Source organism: Cygnus olor, chromosome Z (assembly GCF_009769625.2).
Source record: "Cygnus olor isolate bCygOlo1 chromosome Z, bCygOlo1.pri.v2, whole genome shotgun sequence".
Taxonomy (NCBI): Eukaryota; Metazoa; Chordata; class Aves; order Anseriformes; family Anatidae; genus Cygnus; species Cygnus olor.
In genome coordinates, this window is record NC_049198.1 from 11,511,049 (window position 1) to 11,517,785 (window position 6,737).

The 6,737-nt window shown below is 40.4% G+C and overlaps 1 long non-coding RNA gene across 2 annotated transcripts; it reads left to right on the forward strand.

Moving 5' to 3' along the window:
• Positions 1–3,997: 3,997 nt before the first annotated feature.
• LOC121062028 lies at positions 3,998–6,170 on the forward strand. 2 transcript variants are annotated; one of them, XR_005815376.1, is made up of 3 exons: positions 3,998–4,443; positions 4,662–4,808; positions 5,897–6,170. It is a non-coding gene; the product is annotated as an uncharacterized LOC121062028 (long non-coding RNA). The 2 variants fall into 2 exon arrangements; XR_005815375.1 differs by lacking the exon at positions 3,998–4,443 and adding an exon at positions 4,495–4,566.
• Positions 6,171–6,737: the final 567 nt, after the last annotated feature.

The following is a 6,737-nucleotide window of genomic DNA, read 5'->3' on the forward strand; positions in this document are numbered from 1 at the left end:
ATTTAGGCCTAATCCCCCAACCCCTGCTTAAGGCTGAAGGAAAATAATATTTCATCATGGGAAGTGGAGCTCAGAACAAATGTTCTTTCACACCCTCAGTAAGTTTGCAGACAACACCAGGTTAGGTGTAAATGTTGATCACTCTGCAGAGGGACCTGGACAGGCTAGACCAGTGTGCCAAGGGCCAATTTTGTGAAATTCAACCTGGCTCAGTGCCAGGTCCTGCACTTTGGTCACAACAACCCCAAGCAACGCTACAGGCTGGGGGAAGAGTGGCTGGAAAGCTGCCTGGCAGAAATGGATCTGGGGTTGATAGCTGGCTGAATATGAGCCTGCAGTGTGCTCAGGAAGCCAAGAAGGCCAACAGCATCCTGGCTTGGATCAGGAATAATGTGGCCAGCAGGAACAGGGAAGTGATTGTCCCCCTGTACTCGGCTCTGGTGAGGCCGCACCTCGAGTACTGTGTTCAGTTTTGGATCCCTCACTACAAGAAAGACATCGAGGTGCTGTAGTGTGTCCAGAGAAGGGCTACAAAGCTGGTGAAGGGCTTAGAGAACAAGTGTAAGAAGCAGAGAACAAGTCTTAGAGAACAAGTCTGAGAAGCAGCTGAGGGAGCTGTGGTTGTATAGTCTGGAGAAAAGAAGGCTTAGGGGAGACTTCATTGTACTTTACAATTACCTTAAAGGAAGTTGTAGCAAGGTGGGGATCGGGTTCTCCTCCCAAGCACCAAGTATTAAGATGAGGGGAAACAGCCTCAAATTGCACTAGCGGAGGTTTAAGTTGGGTATTAGGAGAAATTTCTTTACTGAAAGGGTTGTACAATACTGAAGCTGGCTGCCCAAGAAAGTGGTTGAGTCACCATGCCTGGAGATCTTTAAGAAACATGTAGATGTAGAACTTAGTAATGTGGTTTAGTGGTAGACTTGTCAGCACTAGGTTAAAGGCTGGACTAGATGATCTTAGAGGTCCTTTCCAACGTGAACAATTTCATGATTCTGTGATTCTAAGATTCTTTGACCTTGAAGGAGCATTTGCCATGCTGGATAACATTGCTTCTGTTCGTAGGGTACACGCACAACTCATCTCCAGTTTCATCCTTTCATGGGTCCCACAAAGAGGATGAATGTGGTCCTGAGCTGCTGTGTCAGTAAGCAGGGCACAGAGAGCTGGCAGGGCACACCTGGCTCTCGCATCTCTCCGCTTCTGCCATCAAGGGGCCTTAGATGTAGCAGTGAAAGAAGCTGAAAATCACCTTTTTCTAATTTTTTTTTTTTTTAAAACTTTTTCTAATAACTGAGTTCATGAGGTGTCAGAAAGAGTGACTCTTCATTTCATTTCTGCAGGTTGTTGGTCTTGTCTCTGTTTGATAGGTCTGGGCTTTAACTGTTGGCATGGTCCTTTCACATGAATGGCCATGGACAAACCACTCCATCCAAGAGTTTAGTGGAAAATTAGAGAAATTTTTAGAATTGTTTGTCTAAAGGAAGTTTATTTGTTCTCAGAAATAAAATCTTTGTAGAGGAGGAGAGGAGGTAGCAAGTGTTGCAGTTTATGTTCTTTCAGCAAGAAAGACCTTTTTCTTCCCTAGAAATAGAGGAACAACCACATTCACAGGTAAGACTTTTTTATAGTAGATACAAAAACAAGAAACAAATTACAATCACTTTGCAGGGAAATTTTGTCCCTGATATAATCTGTCATTTTCATCAAGTCATAAGTAATGCATCCTAGAGATATCAGAACAAAGCAGTAAATTTTTTTTTTTTTTTTTTTTTTACTGCGGTGATGCCTGTAATCTTCATAGATAATTTAAGGCTTCTTGATCTAGGCACAATACACGTATACAGCAGAAAGATGATTTCTCTCTCTAAAAAAATCACGTCTTTACCACCTTCAGAGCAACAGCGTTACATCACAAGGCAGCCGTATTTTTTTTGTTAGTTCTGCCTTTGTCTGCATATTAAATTATGTGAGAATTGCCAGGTGGTGACTTGCTGAATAACCACCATAAATACAATTCAACTGCACAACTCCACATTTATTCATGGTATTCAGATATTCTAGGAACAATATTATCTCCCAGTTTATTGCGATTAGATCATCTGAATCTTGCATTTCTTATTCTAAACCTAAAGCTATTTTTACAATTCTTTAGAAAAAGGTAATATATATCTCTATGGTTTCTAATAATTGGTTTGCAAGTGTAGTCAATCAGTTCTAAATAATCATAACAATCTGAATGACATAATGATAAAGAATGAAGTAAACATAAATGCTTAATATCTAGATTTGGAGTATAGCTGTAGTAGTTACCAATAGCATGCCCTCCTGAATCTGGTAAGAATGATATTTTGTAAGGCTTCTTACTGAACCCTTTTGAGGTGACGTAGACCTTTGAAGACAGTGGATCGATCATTGGCTTGATGAAACATACTTTTGTGGACTTGGGTTAGCAATGAACATCTATGCTCAGTTATATCAAATTGAGTCATGGCTGAGAGATTTTTAGATAATTAAACTCAGCATGGAAGAAAAAATTCTTTCAATGTGTGTGACAAAAAAAAATCCAGATTATGCAGTCGGATATATATCAGACTGATGTACTAAAGCCAGAGATATAAACATGCCTGTGGATTATCTGGAGGTTTAAATGTAACAGTCCCTGAATGATCAATTAGCCTAAAGATTATGGGCAAATCACATGAGAATAGATGGTATCAATGTGAAGAGAACAGTATATTAAAATGCCTACTTGTGCAAATTGTGGTCAGATTCTTAGTATAACAGAGCAATTTTGCTATGTGAATCTCATTCACTGCTAGCAATGAATAAGAAGTAGAGAAAGTTAGACATAGAACAGGTATCGTTATGTTATTTTTTGTGCATGGATCAAGAATGCAGAGCCAGGTCTTCACCTGTTATAGTTTGCCATGAATCTACTGTTTTCAGATGAATTCTGGAAGCTCATAATGACTGGAAGTAGCCCTGAGTGTTACTTTAATGTTGTCTACAGGTGAATCAGCTTCTGAATGTTAAATGTTTCATAAGGAAAATATTTTCATCTGTCATCCCTGAAATGTCCTCAGATGCATATAAAGATACATCTTGAATGTATTAGCCCATCTGGAAGCAGATGTCTGAGGAACACAAACAAACAACCAAACAAAAAAGACAAAACAAACCAACCAAACAAAAACACAGGAAGAAGTCTTGTGTATTATATTAAATTCCTTAAAAATGTAAACCATACCAATGAGACCAGGGCTGTCTCTCCTTGGAATGCTGTTTCTCTTAAGATCACAGCAATCTTCTAATTTTATTTGATAAAATTGTATGCATTTAGGTGCTGAAATGGTGTATTTGAAGGCATATAGGCCTTTACGTAAAGTGAAAACTTCAATGAAGCACTCAGATTCTTTATATCTGAAACCTGCATTTGGACATGGTATTTGAAAGTGGTGGGATTTGTCTCCAGTATAAACATATGAAAAGCCTGATCCCTGACATTTACTGTTTCATGCTTCTGAACATCTAAAGAACACGGTCAGATGTCTTTTTTGGGGTAAAGAGGGAAAGACCTTTTCTCTTCCTTTTCTTTATTCTATTAAAGTACTTTGGTGGAGGAGTAGTGCCTTGTTTCATCGCAAAGGCAAGGTGTGCCACAGCAAAAATGTGCAAATGTCACGTTTGTGGGGTGAGTACGCAAAGCAAACAGTGGTGCTTTGATGTGAGAATGTGCTGGGCAGCGAATTCCCGCTACACACTCAGCCCATCTTGCAGCCTCAAATATTCCTTGGTTTTCATTCCTTCCCCAAGCCTTCTTGCTTCTGTCATGGGGTGCCTGCTTCTGCTTTCATTGAAGTGAAACAGCCCCCTGTCATGTTGCCTGTATTCAGCAGGAAAGCCGCTTGCTATGCACAGTGATCACTGCAGCACAGGGTCTGTGGAATAGAGATTTGGCTTTTTTTTTTTTTTAATTAAGTCTTTCAAGTGCCATTCAGATAGAAAGGTGTGTTCTGCTCTCATGATTTGGTGCTCACTGGTGTAAAAGAGAAATATGTTCAATAAACTGACGTAGTAAATGGTTTTGTCATGTTGTGCCTATACTGGTGAGGCAGATGGACAGTAAGGCACAATGGCAGCCCCTCAACCGTCAGGTGCCCATAGCCAGGTCCAGATAACGCACCCCACTCCTTGCCTCCAGACAGGTCTGGGGACACAGGAACTCCCTCGGACAAGCACATGGAACTTATGCAGCCTGGTCTGGTGTTGGTGGGGGCGTTGGAGGCCACTGAAGCCCTGCCTTGCTGCCATGCTTGGTCCCGACTACCTGTTCCTCAGGCCACAGATGGCTGTTTCCCCTTGGCATGACCCCACTGAGAGAAGAGGCAGATATCAGGGCACCAGCACATCTTCTCTCTTGAAAAACAGCAAACGCTGGAGGTGAGTGGCAGCAAACAAATGGCTGTTCTAGAAACTTCTACCCAGGGGATACAATGACTGAAGCCCAGAGCTTGGCCCTCCAGGCTTCAGCATGGGCTGTTCACACAGGCTGCAGCAGTGCTGGTAATGTGGCTGGGTGGAACAAGACCTGACCCATACCTGTGGGAAGATAGTTATTTATGTCTGAAATAATCACTCTGGACTTGTTCTCTCACCAGCTCCAGATGCTGATTTGCTTCCCCAATGTTAGATACCAAGGATGAATCACCCATAGGTACCAGCTTCTCTGCACTGACTTGTAAAAGGTGTCTTCAGCAACAAACCAAGTTGGAGGGCTAACCTTGGGCTGCCTAGATGGAGGTGAGGTAAGTCCCACCAGTAATGATGACGCCAGAGTCTCAATCCCGATTTTGAAACCAGGTGTGGATCTGCTATGGCAATTCAAAACAAAAATTAAAAATCAACACCAGTTTTAAGATAAGGAAAAATGGGACTGAAACCTGTTGCTCCTGAACTTTGGAAGAAATTTCTTTCAGCTCTCCAGTGCATGGGGTGGTTACCACATCCTGTTTTTAGTAAAGTCTCTTTAAAAAAGTCATGAGTGATGATAGTGATTGAAGAGGAAGAGTCTCAAACTGCTAAAATGTCGTTGGCTGCCTTTCTGCTACCTGGGTAGATTTTGACAGGCACAGTGCTGCTGATCCTTGAGTGATTCAGATGCCCGAACAAGTTTATTTAAAGCTAGCTTGGGTATTTCTACACTACTCTGGAGTCTGGAGAACAGGTAACCCTGAATATGCAACTGGGCAAGGTGGAGAGGAGTCACACTATGGTTTATGGCCTATAGCTCTGCTATTTTTGGAGTCTGGCTTGATACATGCAAACTAAAATCCCCAACTGACACCTCTCTGAACCCCTGAGGCTAAGGGCTAATTAGCTAACTTGCAGGTTTTCTTTACAGAGAAATACATTTTCCATTTGTATAACTGTGGTCTTAGAAGTTGATTTAAAGTTAACTTGCACAGATGCGTCTTTTAATGTGTTTTCTTTTCCAGTATGACAGTTCTGGGGAGGTGGAGGGTTATAAGACATGACAAATGCCTCCTATTTGCAAATTCCAGAAAAAGCAAAAGGCACTATTTTACTATTTAATAGACTTGGCAAGTACCTGGGTACAAATATCAGGAATGTGCTCATATATACATGCCCAACATTTCCAGAAAAAAAAATAAAAATGGTTTTCTGAAATGAAAGGTGCATTTCAGCCACACAGAAACAAAGACTGCAGTATTGTTTGGGGGAGTGGGAGTTCTGGACAGGGTAAGTGAAAAAACAACGTCCACAAAGTTTATCAGCTAGCCCAACTATTTAAAAACAATTTTCTCCAAAATTTTATTTAAAAAAATCATGCAATTTTACTAATCCAGCATTTTTTCCCCTACTCCATCTAAAGTATGTTAAATTGAAGACAGAAAGATCTTCGGGGCAGATTTACTGAATAAGTTTTCAGAAAGGACCCTCTGAGAGAAATTTTTCACCAAAATGTTTCAAACATGGACAACGTGCATTATTCTCATGTGCTGTTCATGCAAAGAGTCTGTGCTCCTCTTGCTTTATTCATGCAATAAATGCATTTCTTCAGGAGAAATAGTAAAAGTTTTTATTTTCTAACAGAGCTTTATTTTGAACTCACAATTTCTTTGAGAAATGTGGTCAATTTGAAAAAGTGAGAAAGGTCCTTTCCTCAAAACAAAGAAGGGTCTGAAGAAACTTTTGTAGAAAATATTTTAGCAGATTTTGTATAAAAATATTTCTATCATTCAGAGGAGGATAGCAAAAACTCTAGAAAATTTTCATTGAAACAAGAGGCAAACAAAAAGCATGCGTCTCATTGAAATTCAGCTGTCTGGAGTTATGTCCCATGTCTTTACAGGCTTATTCAATTTTCGGGGCACATCTGTTTCTAGGATCCACTTATGATGTCCCATCTCAGACTTTTTAAAGGGATCCTAGTTAAGTAAAAGAGTATTATTTTTAGACATCCAAACACAGTGTTCGTATTTTCAAAATGCAGCTGAATTCTGAGGTACTTTTAAATCCCAGGTGTTTATTCCCTGAAAAGAAGATATGGTAGGGTGAGCTCTGACAAACACACTTCCAAATGTACTGGAAGTGATTATTTAATCATTCAGGTCTTGGAGGCTGGGGGAACTCAGGGAAAAGCAAAAAGAAGGGTTAGCCCTAACATGCATCATCTATTTGGTCCTCCACCTATATTAAATTTTCATAATTGT